The following is a 24,644-nucleotide window of genomic DNA, read 5'->3' as shown; positions in this document are numbered from 1 at the left end:
GTCCTCAAGTCCATTCTCTATGTCTACGTCTTTATTCAGAGGTTCTTCCTGAGTCTTTTTGGCCTTGATTTTTTCAGCTTAAAATAATCCACATGCCAAAGAGACATTTTGGGGTGGTAAATTTTGTTTCCCTATAGTACGCTTGCTGTGGTACAAGAAGTATAAATATGAGAAGGGTATTGATATTCATCAATAGGTGATTGCTGAATAGCCCAATAAATAAACTGGGGTAGTTACTGACCTACTGCCTCTTAGTCTCATATCTGGCCCTCTCAATTTTGCTTAGTAATGTCAGGGCTGGGAGTCTGTTTTTCCAGGACACCTGGCAGGTGCAGCCAGTAGGAGGTGTTGGGAGAGTGAGACACAGGGAAAGGGAAGAAGCAGCATTTCGTCCTCCCTCTCCGTTTACCTTTAGTGGCATCTCAGGAAGTTGCTGTGACCCTGGTTTCAGCCATGAAGCCCTCTTCCTCGTTCCAGTACTGACATGTGGCCTCTGCTTTGTACTCCTGAACTCTGGTAACACCACTTCCTCTCTTTGCTTTCACCAGCAGTAGAAGTGGTGAGTGTTTCCTACAATTATTAATTTCTGAGTTAGCACACTATCCCCATTCACTCTCTCTTTAAAACATGTAGAGTGTCCTTGCTGGACATAGCTTTCCTTTTATCATTCTTTCCTGGATATTTAAATATCTCAATTCACCTGAATCAGTGATTTTCACACAGGTTCTTAGAGGCTGGGGATTTCCACAAGCCCCCTAAGTGTTGCTGCTTTAAAAAAAGTAAAGGAGAGAGAGGATCTATATTGTTTGGAAAACACCTCCTCCCTTCAACCATATTATTTTTGTTTCACATTTTGTTTACATTTCTCAGAGGAATTCCATCGCAACAAAGGCTTTGCATATAATAAAATGTTTGAAATCATGGGTTTTTGCTACAAGGTAAACAAGTTGAACAGATCTTGATCAAGGATAAAAATCCAGCTATTGCCTCAGTAGAAGTTGCTGTATTCTAACCAGAAGGTGGGGGTGGGGATTGGAGGTGAGAGATGTCACCCCAAATTTACTCCCTTTCCTTTCACTCACTCCACCTCATCACCTACAATTCTGTCCCAATAGCCCTGACACTCTGCCCCTTGTTTCTAGGGTGCTCTTGCTCTCAGGAGCCTGGTTGAAAATTTTCCTGAACTCATTGTTTATCAAAAGACTGAATGCATCCATAAAGCCTGCAATAAAAATAACCCAAACAAATGACTACCCCGTCATATGTCCTATTAGCAAAGTACTTGTGTAGGAACAAAATGTTGTTGTTGGTTTTGTTTTCATTTTTTTAATGCAGTCAAGGCCCCAGTGGGGCATGAATGTGGAATATCATCCCACTTTATAATATATGCACCATAATCTTCTTAAAATGAGTTTTCACTTCAAGAAACATAAGGACTTAAATATGAACAGCCTGCTTTGTGCATTTGTGTGTTTGGCATCTCATTACACTTCAGACCATTTTGTCTTCTTAGAACAATTGAATATCATTAGTGGAGGCATATTTTGTTGCCAGAACTTGCTTGGTTGACTGTGCTTGTTAAAATGTGTCCTTTTGCCAGCTGATGGATGGGAATTCTGAAGGGTGCCTGGTGGGCGAGCATTTGAATATTAGAACTTTCATCTCTTTCTTCCAGATAGAAAAATAGCTTTGCTACCAACCAACACAAAGCATGAATTGTCCTTGACTTCTCCTCCCTCTTTTGTCTTCTTTGTGTAACACTCTGTTTAGCTCACATTTCTATCAGGCATCCAGACTATGCAAGATATAAAAGCTTCAGAGCCAGGCAAACCTTGGAACAAATCCAGACACCTCAGCTTTATTTACATCGTGACCTTGGGCAAATCACTGAACCTCTAGGGTTTTAATTTGCAAAATGGACCTCTTAATGCTTATTTTTCAGGGTCATTACAATTAAAATTCCTCACCTGGTTTGGGCACCTAGTAGATGCTTAACTATTGGTAGCTGAACAAAATAATAGACAAAAAAAATTCAAAAAGCAATTAGAGAAGAGCTGAAAAGGAAACATAATGCAGCATTAATTAGAATATAACCAGGCACTAAAATATAATGTACCCCAAGATAAATAACTTTAGAAGAAAAACCTAGAAGTTACAGGAGTTTCTTTTTACTTACAGTAGTTACTTTCTATAAAGTCACCAGGGACACTCAATTTAGTAACACTGAACCATTGCTCCTATGGTAAAAACAGGATTAGGTTCCTGTGAGCCTCTGGTCACAACATTTTCATAAACTAATCAATGAACAACCTTATGTTATGTTTGTTTCTTTTAAAGGCACCTCATTTGAAATATATTGTTGATTCATTTAACATGGCACTCACGTCCAACAGTCTCTAACTCATGGCTGAATGAAGTTTACCTAGACGTGTATTTTCTCCATGAGGTACATCCCAAACTTAAGCAGAAAGATAACCTTTCTGCTTATCTTGCTTAGGAATAAGAGACAGGAACTCAGTACGCTTAAGGGCTATGTTAAACAGGTAAAGGCACAAAATACACAAAAATGTGAAATATTTCACACAAAATAGACCATGAAGAAGAAATGTGTTTACAGTATGAGAGCTTGTCTTGTTCAGCCTCAGCAGGGATGCACACAGGGCAACTAAAATTTTTCACCACTTTGTGCACATGCATGTCTGTGGATGACCATGAATATGCCATGAATATTGATTGATTTGGGGATTACAAATAATTTTAGCAAGAGGCAAATTAGAAAAAAGAAACCTGTGAATAAGAAGGATCAACTGAAAATATCAGCTGGGACCCTTGGACCCAGGAGGGATGCCTTAAAATGAATGATGAGAGGAGAGAGTCCAGGCAGGAATTGCCAATTCAGCAAGGCCAAGATCACTGAAAGTCGGGAACAGTGCATGGGAACAAATGATAAGCCAGGAATCCTCTGGCCCAGATCCCACATGATGCTTCTGCTCACTTCCTTCAAATTGAATGTGCCCTGCTTGGAGCAGCTTTTCCCTGCCTCTTCATCAAAACAGCATCCACCTTCCATTGCTCTTTATAGACTTCCCCTACTTTATTATCCTCTGGAACACACCTGCATGACCTGACATATGTGGGGTTTTATTTGTGAATTGTCTGCCTGTCCCTGAAAGAATGCAGACTCCATGAGGTCAGGGCTTTGTGGACTTTATTCTCCAACCTTGGGGACCTACAGAACACCTGCCACAGTATGGTTGTCACTATCTGTTGAATAAGGACAGGAATTTTAATGACTCTGAAGAACACATTGAAAAGTACACTTTTTGTCTAAGAGGAAATAAACAGTCATTTGAGTGAACAGTCTTATCAGATATGAAAGATTTATAGTGCTTCTGATGCTATATGCAAAATTAAAGAAGAGAAAAATTGTTCCTATCCTCATGGGGTAAACGATATAAAAAGAGAGGAGAAATAGGCTTAAGATGGAGACTACTCTATTCTGGCATCAGGAATTACATCTAAGCATGAGTGTTTAGAGACAGGGATCTATGGGGTTGTGGAACAAAGGGATAGAGAATGTATAGATTCGATTAATGTACAGATTCGATTGCCTGCATCTAAGTGCCAGACCCAAATAAAATACAAGTTTCTCTGTCTTGAAACTTTGGGGGATGTTGACACTCAAAAGCAGCACCCCCTCCCAACTCTAAATTGCAGCATGTAAAGCATGTCTGACTATCCCATGTTAGTTCCAGGTCCTTTCTTACTCTATCTACACCTTCACAGAAATCATCCAAGCATCTGTCCTTAACAAAACAAACTTCTGGCCATTTTTCTGTCTGCCTCAGCTGGAACTGCAGCCTACATGGTATAATTTAAAGGAAACTGGAAACTTCTCTACATTGTTAATGATGTCCAAAATGAGAATATCGCAGAATCTTTGGAGTCTAAGAGCTTTCAAAATTATTCTGTACCTGGATAACTAGCAATTAAACTACTGTCAGTCATTAATTCTTCAGTGTAAGTTAGCTTATCCTGGAGTTTTAACCAGTAATCGTGTAATTTCAAACTAATTTTATAGAATGAGAAAACTGAGATTCGTAATGGGAATATAGTGTTATAACTAATTTAGTAATTTGAGACAGGACAAAAACCCAGGTCTCCTGGCATTCAATTAACTATAGCATTCTGATCTAAAACCTTTCCAGTACAGGTGGTTGAGACCATCTCTTAATGAAATTTCCAATTAGTAAATTCTTATGAGGAAAAAGTATAAAATCCCTAGTAAAATGCAAATATCTTAACTGAAATAAAGGCAAGTAACTTGAAAAGGTATTATCCTTACTTGGTTTATCAAATTAGCTGTTCCCAGAAGTCAAGTCACATCTTAGGACACACTATCCATCTATGAAGATAAACTAGACTTAAGAGTTCCCCAAAGCAGCCATCAACATTGCCACTCTTCTACATTTGACTGTGGCATATCTACAGGATTCCAGACCCCACAGAGGCTGGCAGGCAGCTATAGGGAGCTTTCTCTCTCAGCTGATTATGGTGAGTCCCTGAGCCATGTAGAAGCAACTTTGAATCCTTGTGACTGCAAATGTTAGTCAAGAAACTGATTATACGCCACTGGGACCTGAAAAATGATTCCTTAATGGAAGAGCTGGGTTTTGACTAAAATGCCTTTGGGAATGTTTCATTTCAATGCTGCCCATTTCTTTAATATATTCCTCTAATGCTTTCCCAACCAGATTTTACACACACACACACACACACACACGAAGAATTTTATAAGCAATCACACTTAGCTGTTAATGCTTGATGCTAACTTAAAATAATCTCCATGTTCTATCTTCAACCCATTTTTCCTGTAGATAAGTATTGCCTTACCTTCTCAGGAGTATTTAAGTTGTCAAAAGGAAATTTACTTTTCTTACCCCATGAGGGTGGGAACATTTTTTTTTTCTTTAGTTTTCATACAGTGTCAGGAAACATATCATTGCTATGAATTGAAGTGAAATATCAAAGGTGGAATTTCTGACATAAGAGCCTGCAAGTGAGTGAGCTACTTGGGGAAATGTGATCCCTTTCCAGTTACTTCCAAGAGAAACTACATTTGCTGCCACAGTTTTGTACACTCATATCCCAGCACTTTTATACACAGAGATTTTGAGCACCATTAATAACATTATCTGCAACACTATAGGTGATTAGAAGAAACATCTGGCTTTCTATTTTAAAGTCCTATGTTTTGCACAGCAGCATTAAGCCACTGTGTTGGGGGAAGGAATGACCTTCTTCTAAACCAGGGGTCAGGAAACCATTGTTCATGGGTCAAATCTAACATGCCACCTATTTTATAAAAAATAAAAAATATGTATTGGGACACACTAACACATGTATTCATGTATTGTATTGTGTATGGCTCTTCTTATGCTAGAACAACAGTGATGAGTAATTGTGACAGAGACCATATGGCTCACAAAGCCAAAAATACTTACTATTGGTCCTTTATACAAAAAGGGCTCTAAACCAGTAGATTTACTTGCTCTAACCAGTGGATCAGGTTTTAAACATAAGCATTCATGTTTTAACAAGGCTTCCAGGAAAGGCTGCTACCTATGGGTGTTTGAGAAATTCACATGGAACTCTATTTGTGCCAGGCTTCGAGGAGGGTCAAGACATGAATGGAGAAAGGACAGGTTCAGGACTGTTGCCCAATACTCAGTCTCTAAGGAAATTCTACATGATAGCTTCCTCTTAACTTTCTGAGTCTTGTGTTCCCTCCAGCTTTCTGACTTAGCCTCATATTTCCTGATACTGATTTTGGTACGTTTCCACTTGGTTCTTGGCATCCTCTATTTAGACAGACAGTATTTATTTTTGGCATCACTCTTTGGGACTACCCTTGCCACTAATATTGTATATGATATTTATCTGTTCCTGCTCCACTGCTGACTCCAGACATCCTTCTGGTTTTGCTCTATTCCCATCCCAATTTGAGTACACGCAAAACAACAACAGCAAACATTATTCTCAGCTGAGTGATTTATCTCTCAGGAGGTCTCCAATTCTTAATGTTTGATCCCAAAACAAACATGAGATTGCGACACCTAGACAACTGTTTTTATCCCATATCCCAAGGTCAGTCAGTGCCCAAGGAGTTGTTAAATGGGATTGCCCAAGGACACATAATTCGATAGCCTCGGGAAAAGCACTGTCACAAAGTCATGGTATGGGATTACCTGGTGTGCTGTTAAACTAATAATCAACATCATTTTCAGATTCAGGAAGGTGGCATTCTTCTCCAGCTATGTCTATTTTCCCAAAGACTGGGAGCAAAGTCTGCACTAGGTTTCACCTTTAACAGTGAAAATATGGGTGATAAGTCTCTCTGCACACATCACACCCACCTGTCTGTCCTTCTCTTGGCCATGAAGCCAAAAACAGTTTTATTTTGATGGTACAAGTTTACCAGAATTTGTAACATTAAACTAAATGCATTGACCTTTGGAGATTTAAAGACACTGAAAATTAGTGATACATCTATTTTCACAAACTAAAAAAAGTAAAGTATGGGTATGTCACTATATATTATATATATTCATACACACATAAACATATATATGGTATTATTGTGATATATATGACAATAAAACAACAAAAATTGTTTATAATATTCCAAGATTTAATGTAATATGGGGTCGTTTATAGTGACTCCAAATAGTGAAATGGGTCAGATAGCCCCATTTACCTTAAAACTTCCCAAAAATACAGCTGTTAAAAATGTAAAATTAAGCATTTTGTTATGATGACTTTGAAAATACAGTAAAAATCTGAATTATTTTCAGTATATCTTCCTAAAAAGTTAAAACATACATAAAACTTGTATAAACTTAATATCTAAAATATTTAGATAGGAAATTCTTAGCAATAGAACACAGTTCTGTTTATGTGCACTAATTTCCAGAAAGTTTGCAAAACCAGGATTCTTGCAGACAGCCATTTCGATAGAGACTGATGAAACATGACCCTCTGTGAGCTCCATAAGACCTGATCTGTGTCATATTCATCACTGTATCATCAATATCTTGTGTAATAACTGGAACCCAACTCCTTCCAAAAAATATCTGTATCTTTGTTTTCTTGGATACAGTACCCTTGGCCTCAAGTTCCAGATTGCATCAGGTAGAGTTATTATTCACCTTTGAACACTGGGCCTTAAGAAGCCAGTCTGTTCCCACTTGAGACCCTCGGGTCGACTCAACTTCTCCCAGCCCTGGTCTATCCCAGCACTGGCTTCCTTCTTATCAGTATCAAGAATGCTGTGCAGCTGTGCTCATTCACGTTCTAATGATTCTCTCCTCTGTAAAATTTGTATCACCCAATTGTTACCACCTCTGGGAAACTGTATGAGCTACTTCCAGCAGTTCTTTCTAGACCCCTGTAGTTCTTCTCAGGGAGCTAATGCAGATATGTGTCAAATTTAAATGAGAGTAAAACCCCAGGGGGTAAGAGCAAATGCATCCATTGAGAGTGATAGAAACGACAAAGGCTGTAATGTAGGGACCTGCTGCAGAGGGCACTGGATGATGTAGATATAGGGAGTATCTGGGAGGAGAAAAAAGACTAGGGCATGACAAGACTTTGATCAAAAGGAAAATAATAACAGAAAAAAGAAAACAACACAACAAAAGATGGTTATTGCCAACAGTGGTGAAGACCCCCTCCAGTCGGTGACGATGAAGGAACTACTCTGAAGGAATGCCTTGAGTGAAAAACAACGAGACAGAACATCTTGTTACAGTTACTGACCTTCCTCAAGATGGGAGGGAAGGGAGCACAGACATCAGGTTGGCTAAACCAGAAGAAAAGAGAAAAATATCGAGGTTTGAGTGAGATGGATCATGGTTGAGGATACATTTACAAGAGTAAATTTTAATTGTTTCCATTGGGTAAATCTTGTTTTCCCATCTAGACTGCCAGATCCCAAAGGGTAGAGACAATGTTTTGTAAGTGTTTTGAAAACACAGCATGTACAAAATCTTGTCCAACTCATAGACAAACTTGTCTAAAATCACAAGGCTAGTAAATGTCAGGAAACTTTGCCATTACAGTTCTATTGGCATCCCTAGATCAAATGCATGCTTTTTTTATAATGTGCATTTTTGATTTGCTTCAGTCTTAGCTTCATTTGAAATCTTTTCTGTTGTATATTCTTTTTTCTTACATATTTTTAATGTCTTATGTTGTTATATTCTATGAATCTCTATAAATCATCCTGTGTTCTTTCGAGTACAAAGCAGTTAAATGAATGAAGAAATAATATTATTTATAAGATACACACACACACATTTCCCCTTCAGTGGAAAGATTTGCACTGTGTAGTTATAGGTTGGTTAACCTGCCCTTCTACCTCTGGTAATTCTGAAAGACAAAATTCTATCTTTACATATTGTTTGATAAAGAAAGTACTTATGAACCCAAGTAAATGTAAGTCCTCTTTAAGGTCTGGGGTCCCTCTCTAGTATCCTTCTCTTTCATATCCTCTCAACGTAACAATTTTTTGATTGCCCACTTCCCCTGGGTCTCTCCTTTCCCACCAAATCTCCACTACCTCATGCCAAGTTCAAAGGACTCAGAATGAAGACAGAGGCACCCCCTTTCCTTGGGCCTTAAGCCAAGTATTTCTGTTATTTACTGCAGTTTCACTACTTTTGATCATTAGGAGAAATGTTGGCATATAGGAATGGAAATTGAGATGGAGTAACTTTCAGCAACGTGAAATGAGCTATTAGCAGAACGAAATTCTATGCTATCCTAGTTGCTCTTGGAATATGGATTTCTGTGTTTCAGCAGCACAAGATGACCTCTTGAGTTTGAGGGAAGTCTACGAATAAAAGGTTAAAAACAGGAAATAATAAAAATGACTTACTTAGGAATTTAAAATCATAAATGCATGCAAATTCATCCCAAAGAGGATTAATCAATCATTAAATAATTAATGAGGACTTAATGCTTTGCAGAACTGTCCTAGGCACAGATGGGAATGAAGAAACAGGGAAACTTTAAGTCTTAATTGTCAAAAACATGGAAGACATACAATATGTTGCATTAAAAATAGGGTGAAGTTGGGTGAAAAATAAAAGTACTAATATACATGGTAAATTTTACATACATTGATATGGATATATATATTTTATATCTATATGGATCTCATTACCTAAGTAGTACAAGATGAAAATATTAATTCCTTTGAAATGGAACACTGAAACAAGCATAGATTGGGGTATAGGAGATAAGACCAGCTCTCACTTGGCTACGAATAAGTCACAAACTTATTAATGTTAATGTCTATATTTAGCTCTTTTCTCATCTGTGAAATGAGGGTAACTGGATTATTTCTAAACTGAAAGAATACGTTAATTTATGAATATATAATACACTTCCTCATATTAAACACTAACATATTTACCAAAAGAAATTAGAAATATTTGAGATTTGCTTCTAAATTTAGAGGGTGATATCAACAGAGGCAACCGTGATCTCCCCAACCTGTCCCTCAATAAACTGAGATAGAGGCCAGGGCAGAAGAACAATGAGACCAAGTTCAAGAAAGATATTTTAAAGTGCTTGTATTTTGAAGAAGTTTGATCAAGGGTATAAGTGAAAAATCATACCATTGGATTGTTGGAGGAGGTCATCAAAGGAGATGACTGCCAGTTTACCCAAGAGCTGGACCCAGGCTCCTCACCCCCCACCCCGGCATCCTTAGAATATATGTTCCACCCACCATTTCCAAAGTGGGAACCGTTTTCTATGACACAGCCTTGAGGGAGCAATGTATTGTTGAGACCATGTGGACGGTATATGTGACTGAATCCTGCTTCGGCCTCTCCGTAAACATGTAAGATGCTGGTGGGTAGGGGCAGGATCTATTCATCTTGTGGCTCCTGAGACAAGCTTCCTTTGTAAATTGCCTTCTTCTTAACAGTGACACCTACCAATCTGGGGTGGTTTCCTATTTCTTGGTCTCTCCTTGCTCTTTGTATACAGGGGTCAGTTTCAGATTTCACCAGGGAAACCCCTAAGCTTTCCAACCAACATGGATTAAAAATTTTATAACACATTTCTCCTTTGCCTTTTGCAGGGAAGATGCAAAACACAACAACTAAGACTCCAGAATCTAAAGCTGAACCAAAACCAAGTTCTAGTATTTATTAGCTGTTTCACTGTGAGCAAGTTAAACTCTCTAGGAATCAATGACCTTACCAGAGAATCAACAGTAAGATTTTCATCAAAATAATTTTTGTAAGGGGAGCATTAAATAAAATAGGCATTTAAAAAAAGGTAAACTTTCTTATATTCTTATTTACTCAGTTCTGAAAGAATAAATAGAATGTTTATTACTGAACTGGAAGAGACATCACCACACCCAGGAAAAATTAATTGTAATAACTATATTTAAAATGCTAACATACTCATACCAGCAGGTCACCATTTAAGTGCAATCTAACCTTATTCCTAAAATTAACATTATCCAAAAGTTGGTCATTAAGAAGGACAGTGAGTTTAGTCTTCATTTTCATCTATCTTTCTGAGAGAAGTCTCCATGGTTGGTCCTAGCCACCTTCATTGTCTGGCCTATGCAATGTGCCTATGGTCTCTCCTTAATGCACAGGTGCAGGTGATTTCTTCATCTAACTGTCTGTAAGGGGTTTTTTTTGGTTTTTTCTTTTCTTTTCTTTTCCTGTCAAACTCTTTGAGGGCATTGGGCTGACAATTCTGGGTCGGACTGAGTTTAATCTTTTCCTTTCAAATCAAATTATGGGGAAGATGCCAGGGAAATGGCTCCTTAACAGCTGGCATTGTTCAGAAGTCACTGAGCTTGGTGAATTTGTAAGATAAGTGTCTAAATTGTGAGGAAAGGCAGACAGCTTCCCCTCTCAGGCTGATATCTGAGGGACTAATGACTAAATGACTCCATTTTGCTCTCCACACAATGGCCTGCCCCAGAAGACTTAAGAGGCTCTTGGGGCTCAGTGGTCTCTCCAAAAATCAGCCTGCCTAAAAGCTGGTTTGGGGTCTTCCCTACTGCCTCTGCTCCCTATTTAGTAATCTTATAACTTTTAAAACTGGTAAGGAGAGGAGAGGGTAGATTCTAGCCTTGAGTAATGTGAATCCACTGAAAACTCCCTATCATGACACTAAGAAAAATGGCTAAGGAAATAAAAAGTACTCAAGTACTCACAGGACAAAAGCCAAAAATGGAGAAGCAACTTTTAAAATATTATTAGAGAGCCACCAAATTCGCATTAAATACTAGAATATTAAAATTGATTGAGGTTGTGAAATAAGTGAATTACTTAGTCTCCCATGCATTAAAACTAATTTTTCATCTTCTCCAGGCCACTTCCCACTGGCTTTCGTTGAGCCCTCTTAATATTTTATTTGCTGTAGGGAAAAGGTTTCCTTTTGACATATTGGCATTCCTGGAGTTGGTTGACTACCTCACTGCCAACTCCATGAGCAGATTTCTCAGTCCAAGTGAAGCAACAATAAAAGATAAAAGATTTTCTATACCTCCTAAACTCAGCAGATTTTTCAACCAGTCCTCCCCCAAATGCTTTTATCCGTGAAGCCACCCCATTTGTACTTTACATTTCTACCTTTCTAATTCCCTTTCAACCTCTCCAACCATTAGCCTCGTGGTAATTCATCAAAAAAAAAAAAAAGAAGCCAAAAAAAAAAAGCCAAAAAAAAGTTGAGGTCACTGCATTTGAGCAGTCAAAACCAGCTTTTACTTTTCTTAGGTTGGAGTTCTGGGGAAAGAGTTTGCCTCTATGGAGATTTAGATTAGCCAAGGTATGGTGGTCCCTGATTTCTGGAACTCAGGAATTAATATGACAGATCCTCTTAGTTAGGAGGTGAACTCAACGCTGGTATACAGACATCAAAACAGATGCTCAAAACAGAGCAGACAAATGCTCCAAAGAAGTGCTCGAATCACTGGAGATGGGCTTTGGAGGCTTACCAGAATATTAATCACAAAAACCTCCAAGTTTCCTGTCTTATACTAACATGCTAAATCTGGACTCTTTGCTGTAAGGAAAGTTTATACATGGGAGGGCAGAGCTAAGATCAGTAACACTCAATGTCTCTTCAGAATGAAGTGGGATACCAAACTCTCCATCACTCCCTAATGTTCCCTTCTTCCAGATCATGAGATAAGAGCAATGTTTTTGTGCACTGATAAAGAGAAATTTGACACTGGTCTAGTCTAAACTTCACTTTCCCATGTCATGAAACTGCAACAAACAGAAGGGATCTGACTTGCTCTAGTCAATACTGAGAGCCTGGTTTCCAATGTGCCCAATTCAGAACCTTTGTACAGAACATTTTTAGGGCAGCTGGTGGTAGGAATGTTTTCTTGTTTTCTTAATCTTAAGGCTCATGTTTCTTTTTTCAGATCATTCAAGATTAGGGGCTAAGGCAGAAGCCATGCTGTTTCACTTCATTAGAGTCAAGAGGAAATGGTACAAAAGTATTATCTGGTTATAAAATTAATACACTCAACCTGGTTCAGAATTCAGGCTCAAACTTCAGTGTAGAAAACCAATAACTATCCTTGTATATTCAAAACTATCAATATGTTAGTTCAATCTATTCCTGTGATGCTCTTAGAAGAAAAGTCAGAAGTCATCAGCCCCACTCATCCTATGAGAAAATGTTTGTTCAGCACCATTATTCATATAAAGTCACACTGCTGGTCAGTCCTGAGGACCAGAACTTAGCTGTCCCATTGCTAGTTCTGTGCTCTTCCCACTGTCCCCTAAAGGAAGAAGATATATTGTGACATTTATTTAATAAAGGACATCAATTAAATAGAAGATTCCCAACCCTTCGACAGAAGGGAACACTAACCCATGTGATAACAGTAGTTCTTACAGGAGTCAAGGGAAATTCCATAACAATAAGCTTGGGAAGATATACTAAATAGAACTAAAAACATTTTTGTGTGGCAGAAATTTTCAAAGACTTCAATATCTTGTTGTTTTGCAAACATTTAAGACAGGGATATACTAGGCCTTTCACAAACATAGATGACCCTGGAAGTCATCAATTGAGAAGAATTTGAAGGGAATACTGAGACCCAGAATGTACCCCTGATAACATCACGTTAGTGCCGGCACAGCCCATGATTTATCCATCAGAGCTGCCAGATTAGCAGGTTGGAACAGGGAGTCAAATGAGTAGTCCTCTCCAGCACCAATTGCTTTTTCAAGACTACATTGAAGAGCCCCACAATTCTCAAGGCTTCAACCATCAACTCATTGTGAATGTGCTAAAATCACAATACATAATTTTTTTTCTCAGAGCTGACCTATCATTTTAAACCTCTTAACCTGTCCACCACTCAGCTGCTCTCTATTTTTTTCACATTAATTGCAATCATACTCCTTTGCTTTTATCACACTTGTGCATTTTCTGTTTCCATAATGACCATGGCTCTTTTAAGATCTTGTCTTTGCTTATACTGCTCTTCTTATCTGTAATGAATTATTTTCTCCTTCCTCTCGGTCTAACACAAGCCTCATTGAGATGACTTTACATCCTATCTCCTCTCTAAGTCATCAGCATCCCCAGTTCAAAAGCGAATTTCTTCTGCTATAAACATGCACTAACTGCCTAATTCTGCTAGTTATATTTTCACAGATTTGAGTTTTATCTGCTTATTTAGGTTATAATCTCTTTTACTCATCTTTGCTTCTCCATCAACATGGAGCTTGATGTCTGGCATATAAAACATTTCAAATAATTGATTGTTAAGCTTAACTGAAACAGGAGTTGAGTTCTATCAGTACGTTGAGATCAGATTCAAGAGTGCTTTTAAGCCGTATAGAGGACTTTGGACTTAATCTAATAGATGTTTGGAGTTGTTCTGGATTTCTTCTTGAAGAAAGCGATATAAAAAAAAGGTAGCATCATCCCTAGCTGGGCAAGTAATGTCCCATATGTAAGCTTGGTGGTCATAGTTAAGCATTCCGAATCATACTTCCTAGGTCTGAATTCCAGCTCAGTTTTTACTACCTATGTGAAGGTTACTAAATCTCTCTGCCTGTCAGTTTCCTCATCTGTCAAATTAGAATAGCATTACTGCATTACTCCTAGGGTCACTGTGAGGTTTGGATGAGGTAACCCATGTAAAGCCCTTAGAACAATGTCTGGCACCCAGTGATCCCTCGAGAAACATTAGCTAGTATTATAACTAACAACATGGAGAAGTGAGAAGAGAGTTTATCTTGGAATCAGGAGACCTTGGCTGTTCTGCAGTTTGAAGAAAACTTACAAATGAGGTTAAGTATTGCCAGTGAAGGCACCTGTTTGGTATTTAAGTAAAAAGAGCATGTGTTTGGTGAATTCACCATTTTCTGAATCCTAGACTTACAGGCTTGAAATCAGACTGGTAGCACAGCAAATGCATGAAACAAGCTTACAAAGACAATCTATTAAACACAGCAGCCCAATTCACTAATTTACAATGAGAAATATAACTATTAATTAGACAGAATGTCAGTGTTTATGGATAAACATGTTCTTTCCTGTGAACAAGTATGTACAGGAAACCAAATTATAATCCAAGAGTTGTTTGATGAAAGGGGAACAGAGCAGGGAGAGAAAGAGAATGACCTCGATCACATAATCAAGTTTACAACCAGATGCACCCCACTCTGTGACAGGCATATACTTACCACTCAAGAGATGCCGAAACAGACTCCTCACTTCATCTTTCCAGGGACAGAGAACATTCCATTTCTTTGGCTTCTGATACACCCCTTTATAGATGCTATGCACAACACTGTTTTCTTGATACGACGCAGTCATTTGGATGGATGTTTTTTAACTGCAATCAACATTTACCTGGAATTTTGCCTGAATGCTATGATTGAATTCTTGATGTTTAATGATAGTTTATTAGGACAGTTTTCTTTTTGTTTTGTTTTGTTTGTTTGTTTGTTTTGTTGTTGTTGTTGTTGTTTGCGGTATGCAGGCCTCTCACTGCTGCAGCCCCTCCCGTTGTGGAGCACAGGCTCCGGACGTGCAGGCTCAGCGGCCATGGCTCATAGGCCCAGCCGCTCCGTGGCATGTGGGATCTTCCTGGACCAGGGCACGAACCCGTATCCCCTGCATTGGCAGGCAGACCCTCAACCACTGCACCACCAGGGAAGCCCTATTAGGACAGTTTTAAGATAGTTATATTCTACTTAAACTTTTTCGGTGAGCCTCTGGTAACCCTGAGAGACTCAGCAGAATGGATTTCTGTATGCTTTCCATTTGGAGTCTTCCTAAATCTATCCTTAGATGATATATCAGTTAGCTGGTGTTGAGTAATAAACAACCCCAAAACCTATTGACTGAAATGTTTATTTTGAACCCATTGTTTGCTAAAGACCCTGTGCATCAGCATTTGGAGCTGGGCTCAGCTGATCCCATTTCTATCCACATGGTGTCAGCTACATTTACACACATGTCTGAGCTCAGATATGATGGAGATGACTGGGGCAATTGGGTCTCTCCATATGTCTCTCATCCTCCTTGTTCTTTTACGTTAAATCAAGTGCTAAGTCAGGGGAAATAGACTTCACTTCTTGATGGAAGAAGCTGCAAAATATCTATAGCCATATTTCCTAAAACCTGCCATGAATAGGAATAAATTATGACTGAACAACTGAATGAAAGAATGAACTAATGAATGAATGTGTTTTCAAGTAGAAAAGTCCTACCTTTTGGGTACTCTGGGCAGTTGAGTCTCTGTAACCCATGAGTCCAGAAAACCTAACTGGAGAGACCACAGTGAAAGGGGCTCAGTCCCAGGAAGAAGTTTGAAGCAGGCAGCATGAATTATTCCCTCCCGACACTCAAACTTTATGGTCCTAAGAATGTAATCAGCAGGGGAGGAGAAAGCCCCTGAATGGAGGCTGACATCGAGTGACCCTTGCTGAAGAAGCTGACGCTGACCACTTCTGCCCAGTGATGGAATTTGATGGGTTTCATCATCTTCCTCCCGTGTCCGCTCCAGTTCTATCGATTGCATCGCCTTCAATATCTCTTTTGTGGTTAAAGGCTGCTCCTGAGACTGCCCTCTCTGAGTTGCCTAGTTTTGTCAATTCCAATTGAGCCAGACATCCTTTTACCCTTTCCTAGACAACAAAGCTTTCTGGTCGATGTTAAAAAAAAAAAAAAAAACAGAAAGGAAAGACAACTCATAGAAGGCTTAGAAGCCTCAGAAATTCTTACTAAACCCTTCTTTCCTTCGGATCTATTCTCCCCTGCCTGGGTTAAGGAGGGCAATTCTCCTTCTCTGCCAAGGGCTCATATTTATCTTCTCCTCCAGCATTATACTTCTGCCTCGGGATCTCAGACAGAAATCTCCTTTTTATTTCCCCCTTTCTTTCTTCTTTCTGAAAATTAAAGATGCTTTATTGAACATAAAGATAGCCTGTACATTTTAACCTTGTACATCACTTTCATCTTTTGTTTTTTCTTTTTAGCATCTTTATTGGAGCATAATTGCTTTACAATGGTGTGTTAGTTTCTACTTTATAACAAAGTGAATCAGCTATACATATACATATATCCCCATATTTACTCCCTCTTGCGTCTCCCTCCCACACTCCATATCCCATCCATCTATGTGGTCACAATGCACCGAGCCGATCTCCCTGTGCTGTGCAACTGCTTCCCACTAGCTATCTCTTTTACATTTGGTAGTGTATATATGTACATGCCACTCTCACGTCGTGTCAGCTTACCCTTCCAGCCCCCTCCCCCGCCATGTCCGCAAGTCCATTCTCTACGTCTGTGTCTTAAATATTTTTTTCTTTTTAATTAATTAATTTATTTTTGGCTGTGTCAGGTCTTCGTCGCTGCATGTGGGCTATCTAGTTGTGGCGAGCAGGAGCTACTCTTTGTTACGGTGTGTGGGCTTCTTACTGCAGTGGCTTCCCTTCTTGCAGAGCATGGGCTCTAGGCACGCGGGCTTCAGTAGTTGTGGCTCACGGGCTCTAGAGCTCAGGCTCAGTAGTTGTGGTGCATGGGCTTAGTTGCTCTGCTGCATGTGGGATTTCCCGAACCAGGGATCGAACCCTTGTCCCCTGCATTGGCAGGCGGATTCATAACTACTGTGCCACCAGGGAAGCCCCTATGGCTGCGCCTTTATTCCTGTCCTGCTCCTAGGTTCTTCAGAATCTTTTTTTTTATTATTATTCTATATATATGTGTTAGCATACATTATTTGTTTTTCTCTTTCTGACTTATTTCACTCTGTATGAGACACTCTAGATCCATCCAACTCACTACAAATAACTCAATTTCGTTTCTTTCTATGGCTGAGTAATATTCCATTGTATATATGTGCCACATCTTCTTTATCCATTCATCTCTCGATGGACACTTAGTTTTTGTCCATGTCCTGGCTATTGTATTTCTGATTTGGGGGTTTTTTAAATATTTTTTAACATCTTCATAGGAGTATAATTGCATTACAATGGTGTGTTACTTTCTACTGTATAACAGAGTGAATCAGCCATACATATACATATATCACCATATCTCCTCCCTCTTGCATCTCCTTCCCACCCTCCCTATCCCACCACAAAGCACCGAGCTGATCTCCCTGTGCTATGCAGCTGCCTCCCACTAGCTATCTATTTTACATTGGTAGTGTATATATGTCAATTCTACTGTCTCACTTTGTCCCAGCCAGACCTTCCCCCTCACCGTGTCCTCAAGTCCATTCTCTACGTCTGCATCTTTATTCCTGTCCTGCCCCTAGGTTCATCAGAAACTTATTTTTTTAGATTTTATATATATATATATGTGTGTGTGTGTGTGTGTGTGTATGTGTGTGTGTGTGTGTGTTAGCATCGGTATATGTATTCCTCTTACTAACTTACTTCACTATGTATGACAGAATCTAGGTCCATCCACCTCACTACAGATAGTTCAATTTTGTTTCTTTTTATGGCTGAGAAATATTCCATTATATATCTGTGTAACAACTTCTTTATCCATTCATCTGTCAGTGGACACTTAGGTTGCTTCCAAGTCCTGACTATTGTAAAAAGTGCTGCAATGAATATTGTGGTACATGACTCTTTTTGAATTATGGTTTTCTCAGGGTATATGTCCAGTAGTTGAATTGCTGGGCCACATGGTAGTTCTATTTTTAGTACTTTAAGGAACCTCCATACTATTCTCCATAGTGGCTGTATCAATTAACATTACCACTAACAGTGCAAGAGGGTTCTCTTTTCTCCACACCCTCTCCAGCATTTATTATTTGTAGATTTTCTGATGATGGCCATTCTGACAAGTGTGAGGTGATACTTCATTGTAGTTTTGATTTGAATTTCTCTAATGATTAGTGATGTTGAGCATCATTTCATGTGTTTGTTGCAAATCTGTATATCTTCTTTGGAGAAATGTCTATTTAGGTGTTCTGCCCACTTTTGGATTGGGTTGTTTGTTTTTTTTAATACTGAGCTACATGAGCTTCTTGGACATTTTGGAGATTAATCCTTTGTCAGTTGCTTCTTTTACCAATTTTTTCTCCAATTCTGAGAGTTGTCTTTTTGACTTGTTTATGGTTTCCTTTGCTGTGCAAAAGCTTTGATGTTTCATTAGGTCCCATTTGTTTATTTTTGTTTTTATTTCCATTTCTCTAGGACATGGTTGAAAAAGGATCTTGCTGTGATTTATGTTATAGAGTGTTTTGCCTATGTTTTCCTCCAAGAGTTTTATAGTGTCTGAACTTAAATTTATGTCCTTATTCCATTTTGAGTTTATTTTTGTGTATAGTGTTAAGGAGTGTTCCAATATCATTTTTTTACATGTAGCTGTCCAGTTTTCCCAGCACCACTTTTTGAAGAGGCTATCTTTTCTCCATTGTATATTCTTGCCTCTTTTATCAAAAATAAGGTGACCATATGTGCATGGGTTTATCTCTGGGCTTTCTATCCTGTTCCATTGATCCATATTTCTGTTTTTGTGCCAGTACCATACTGCCTTGATTACTGTAGCTTTGTAGTATAGTCTGAAATAAGAGAGCCTGATTCCTGCAGCTTCATTTTTCTTTCTCAAGATTGCTGTGGCTATACAGGGTCTTTTGTGTTTCCAAACAAATTATGAAATTCTTTTGTAGTTCTGTGAAAAGTGCCATTGATAGTTTCACAGGGATTGCATTGAATCTGCAGATTGACTTAGGTAGTAGAGTCATTTTCACAATGTTGATTCTTCCAGCCCAAGAACATGGTATACCTCTCCATTTGTATCATCTTTAATATCTTTCATCAGTGTCTTATAGTTTTCTGTATACAGGTCTTTTGTCTCCTTAGGTAGGTTTATTCCTTGGTATTTTATTCTTTCTGTTGAAATGGTAAATGGGAGTGTTTCCTTAATTTCTCTTTCAGATTTTTCATCATTAGTATATAGGAACACAAGAGATTTCTGTGCATTGATTTTGTATCCTGCTAGTTTACCAAATTCATTGATTAGCTCTACTAGTTTTCTGTGGCATCTTTAGGATTCTCTATGTATAGTATCATGTCAGCTGCAAACAGTAACAGCTTTACTTCTTCTTTTCCATTTTGGATTCCTTTTTTTTTCTTTTTGTTCTCTGATTGCTGTGGCTAAAGCTTCCAAAACTATGTTGAATAATCATGGTGAGAGTGGGCAACCTTGTCTTGTTCCTGATCTTAGTGGAAATGGTTTCAGTTTTCCACCATTGAGGACGATATTGGCTGTGGGTTTGTCATATATGGCCTTTATTATGTTGAGGAAAGTTCCCTCTATGCCTGCTTTCTTCAGGGTTTTTATCATAAATGGGTGTTGAATTTTGTCAAAAGCTTTCTCTGTATCAACTGAGATGATCATATGGTTTCTCTCCTTCAATTTGTTAATATGGTGTATCACATTGATTGATTTGTGTATAATGAAGAATCCTTGCATTCCTGGGATAAGCCCCACTTGATCATGGTGTATGATCTTTTAATGTGTTGTTGGATTCTGTTTGCTAGTATTTTGTTGAGGATTTTTGCATCTATGTTCATTAGTGATATTGGCCTGTAGTTTTCTTTCTTTGTGACATCTTTGTCTGGTTTTGGTATCAGGGTGGTTGTGGCCTAGTAGAATGAGTTTGGGAGTGTTCCTCCCTCTGCTATATATTGGAAGAGTTTGAGAAGGATAGCTGTTACCTCTTCTCTAAATGTTTGATAGAGTTCACCTGTGAAGTCATTTGGTCCCGGGCTTTTGTTTGTTGGAAGATTTTCTATCACAGTCTCAATTTCAGTGCTTGTGATTGGTCTGCTTATATTTTCTATTTCTTCCTCATTCAGTCTCAGAAGGTTGTGCTTTTCTAAGAATTTGTCCATTTCTTCCAGGTTGTCCATGTTATTGGCATAGAGTTGCTTGTATAAATCTCTCCTGATCCTTTGTGTTTCTGAAGTGTCAGTTGTTACTTCTCCTTTTTCATTTCTAAATCTATTGATTTGAGTCTTCTCCCTTTTTTTTCTTGATGAGTCTGGCTAATTGTTTATCAATTTTGTTTATATTCTCAAAGAAACAGCTTTTAATTTTATTGATCTCTGCTATCATTTCCTTCATTTCTTTTTCATTTATTTCTGATCTGATCTTTATGATTTCTTTCCCTCTGTTAACTTTGGGGGGTTTTTTGTTCTTCTTTCTCTAATTGCTTTAGGTATAAATTTAGGTTGTTTATTTGAGATGTTTCTTGTTTCTTGAGGTAGCATTGTATTGCCATAAACTTCCCACTCAGAACTGTTTTGTTGCCTCCCATAAGTTTTTAGTCATCATATTTTCATTGTCGTTTGTTTCTAGGTATTTTTTTATTTCCTCTTTGATTTCTTCAGTGATCACTTTGTCATTTAATAGTGTATTATTTAGCCTCCATCATCACTTTCACCTTATTTCCTAGATCTACGTATATATATAGTGCATGTGTGTGTGTGTGTGTGTATATATATATATATATATATATATATATATATATATATACACACATATGTATGCTTATCCATATATAGAGAGTGAGAGAGACAGAGAATCCCCATTAGGCCTAAATTATGAAACAAGGACCTTCCGTTTTATGTTTCAAATTCTACAGATATCTTTAAGATGATGCAAAAAGACTTTCTCAAAACAGGGGACTGTTATTATTGCTTCAGAAAGAATGGTCTGGTTATCACATGTCTCACATGCTATCATGTCTGCACCATCTTGATAGACGTGAATTAGATTTTTGAAAATCATTGTTAGACAGAGGTCCCCAAACTACAGGGTAAAATCCAATCTCCTCATTCTAAGAATAAAAATGTAAAAATAAGGTATTTTCTATGCTGTTGTGTCCAGCTTCAGCCTTCCCCCACTCCCCACCCCAGCCATAATTAGTTTGCTCAGATGCCACATCAAACCACTAATCCCAACTCTGCATTGTTCACCTCTGTGAGATTGCACCTGTGAGTCTTCTGCCCAGAATTGCCTCCCCATTAGTTTGCTTGGAAAATCCCTTTCATATTTTAGTTCACATTTCAATCTTATCCTTACCTGGTAAGCCTTTCTTGAAGCACTTACATAGTTCTGAGTCCCTCATTTATATGATCACTGTATGTATTTTATCCCCAGTAACTTCATTGCCTTAAAACATTTTTCCTATCTATATGTATCTATAGATCCTCTTCTAGTAGAGGTAGCAGAATCCTTTGTCTGTGTTTTAATACATCTCTGCTTTTGTCTTAGAACTTTCCATGCTCTTCTGGGGCAGATATTTGTATTATTTGCCTTTGCTTTTGTAGTACATCTTCTCAACTCCCTTACTCTTCCTCTTAACCTTTCAATATCCCTCTCCATTAGCATGCTACTTTCAACTATAAACATGATCTTGTCTTCTTTATGTTACAAAATCTGTCTTGGTACCCCCTTGCTCCTCCACTGAACTCCTTATCCTTCTCCTTTACCTGGGCTCCTAATTCAAGAATAGTCCACACCTGCTATTTCAACTGCCTTGCCATTTAGACACTCCTTAATTATTTGTAATCTGGCCTCTAACTGCACCTCTTTGCTTATGGTTGCCTTCACAAAGATCATTATTTCTTTGCAATACGTTCACACACACACTTTCATGCACGTGCTTGCACACATGTATGTATATACACCAGTAAGCATATATAAATATAAGATTTTAAGCAACTCTTATCACCCTTCATCATTCACCACATTCCCTCCTTGAATTCTTGATCCCTCATCCTTCAGGGCCTTATACTTTCCTCCTTCTGGCTGAGAAGCAGTGTAGTGAAGGACAGGAGATGAAACTTACCTCACACTTAGGATTAATTAGTGTTCTCTCTTACTCCCAGAGCAAACTAAATACAGTTGACCAGGAGGAGATTCCCTGGTTTGCCTACATACTTCTGTTCCCACCTGTGAGTTCCATACTCACCACCAAGAGTCAGTTGTGTTTATGACCAAACAGTTTTTCCATTTGGGGCTTTTTATTATAATGACACATTTTAACTAAATAATATGTAAACCAATAAAGTATGAATGCAAAAGAAATATAATTATTTCTTTCATGGAAACTAAATCGAAAAGATTTGAGGAAGGCAGTTTTCAAGAGACAGAACACACAGATCTTATTGAATTTGAGTGAGAGTTTAGTTGTAGAGGAAAAAAATCATAAGATTCCTGACTCGACACTTGGTTGTGCTCTCTGTATTCCCATGCATCCTCTATACGCCTCCTAGAAACCCCTGCTCTGCTTGCCCTTTCTCATGACCATACCTTAACTTCGGTTCCAGTACTTCACGGTCCCTGGGCTCCTGGCCTGAGACGTTGCACACATGTCTGGAATGTTTGCACACTGTGTTGTGTCATCTGCCAGCTCTGACTGCCTTTTGAATGCCTCACCCCACCGTATACTCCACTGCTGGTAGATGCACTCCCTATGAAATGTCTTCAAGAGCCACTGCTATTACTTTGACTTTCTGGAAATATCACTACTGCCTGAAATTCCCTACTGATGATTTTTTTAAACCAGACTAGGGCTGTTCCATGAGTTGTGGTCCAAATATGCAACAGTGCCCTCTGGATGCCAGATGGAGGACTGCCTTCCCCCTTCCTTCATCTAGCTAGGTTGATACCCTACTCTACCACAAGCTTCTTCTCATCCTGTGTCTCCCTTGTTGCTGAGAGCTCAGCATGGCTTTGCCTTTATTAACTCATATGGTGACAGTTAACAGCTGCTACATTATTAATGATGAATTTGTTGATCCCATTTAATAAGCCCTGAGGGCAGGTAATATATGGGACAGCCACACTCAACAGCAGAAAGAGAGTGAAAGCAGGGCTTAGCTGCAGCTTGACATTAAAACACGGAGAAAGCCAGAGAGAGGTCATGCCCTGGGTCAGCTCATGGTGATCTTGTGGACCAAGAGGTAGGGAAGGGCAGGGTCTGCAATGGAGAGTGCCCATCATAAAGAAAGCACAGGGCTTCCCTGGTGGCTCAGTGGTTGAGAGTCCACCTGCCAATACAGGGGACACGGGTTCATACCCCAGTCCGGGAAGATCCCACATGCCACGGAGCACCTGGGCTCGTGAGCCATGGCCGCTGAGCCTGTGCATCCGGAGCCTATGCTCCGCAGTGGGAGAGGCCACAACAGTGAGAGGCCCATGTACCACAAAAAAATAAATAAATAAATAAAAACAGAACCATCAAAATCAGGCATCCCTACAACTCTAGGGTACATGAGTGTTAACATTCCCCATTAATAGGGAGACAAATAAAAAGAGGGAAGGATGAACATATGGAAAAATCAGCAGGGAAAACACAGTGATTCTTTCCTCATGAGGAGCTGAAAAATTAATAGTAGGTGGTGGCGTGTGTTGTTAATGAAGAAAATAGTAAAAGAACCTTATGGAAAGTGTCAGTGAGGTCAGTGATAGGAGCTGAAGGGACTTTATAACCAGCCAACATCCTCACAGACATTGAAGTCTGGAATAAAAGTTTAGGAACCATACAGAGTGCAATTATGTGTGATACTAATGGAAAAGGAAAAAGCAATCTTTTGGGGGTGATTCACACAGTGAGTAATTGACTCTGGGTTTGGACTGTAATTGCAGCAATGGCACCTCTGGACAAAATGATGAGGCTTTAGGGACTGCAATCAGGCAGGTCTCTGATCCAGCAGCTTCCTGGGGGATCCAGTGTAGCTTTACAGGGTAGAGCTTTGCCCCTGTCCTTATCTGTCCTCCTGAACTCTGAGCCTGAAAGCCCAACTCCCTGCCTACAGCCTCACAAAAGCAGGTCAAGACAAGAATGGGCAGAAACAAACCCCCTGTAGTGGAGATTGAAACAGTAATCTGTGTGTGTGTGTGTGTGTGTGTGTGTGTGTGTGTGTGTGATGGGGCTGGAGGGAGTATTCCGAGCAGCTCAAGAATTTGTGCACTCCTGTAAGTTTCCATAATTCCTGCTTCAAGATGGCCGCACTCCTTGTTACTCTCCAAAAGCCTCAATTTACCCACTTAGTGCCTTGGCTCACGCTATGCTTCCCAACCTGAAATGTACT

This window comes from Hyperoodon ampullatus (assembly GCF_949752795.1).
Source record: "Hyperoodon ampullatus genome assembly, chromosome: 13".
NCBI classification, from domain to species: Eukaryota; Metazoa; Chordata; class Mammalia; order Artiodactyla; family Ziphiidae; genus Hyperoodon; species Hyperoodon ampullatus.
Note: the sequence above shows the minus strand (reverse complement) of the source record.